This window comes from Rana temporaria, unplaced genomic scaffold, assembly GCF_905171775.1.
Source record: "Rana temporaria unplaced genomic scaffold, aRanTem1.1, whole genome shotgun sequence".
NCBI lineage: Eukaryota > Metazoa > Chordata > Amphibia > Anura > Ranidae > Rana > Rana temporaria.
The window spans coordinates 56,696-57,136 of NW_024404555.1; positions in this window are offsets into that span (position 1 = coordinate 56,696).

Consider the following 441-nt stretch of genomic DNA (forward strand, 5'->3'; position numbering starts at 1 on the left):
CCCTCCCCATAAAGAGGAGGACCCCCTCCCCATAAAGAAAGGGAAACCCTGACCCATAAAGAAAGGGAAACCCCGACCCATAAAGAAAGGGAAACCCCGACCCATAAAGAGAGGGAAACCCCGACCCATAAAAAAAAAGAGGACCCCGCTCCCATAAAGAGAACCCTTCCTATAAAAAAAAAAAAGAGGACCCCGACCCATGAAAAAAAGTGGACCCCTCCCCATAAAAATAGAGGATCCCTCCCCATTAAGTGGACCCCTCCCCATCCCCTCTCAGGATGGAGGTCGCCCGCTCTCCACGGGATTGGACGAGGTGAAAAGATGGTGGTTGGCTGCCTTTGTGGCTTGTTCAGCAGATTTAGTTGGAGGCCAAGATGGCGCCGTCCTCGCTATTAGAGGTCAGGGGAGGGGAGGGTTTACTTTTGTTGCAGATTTTTCTCT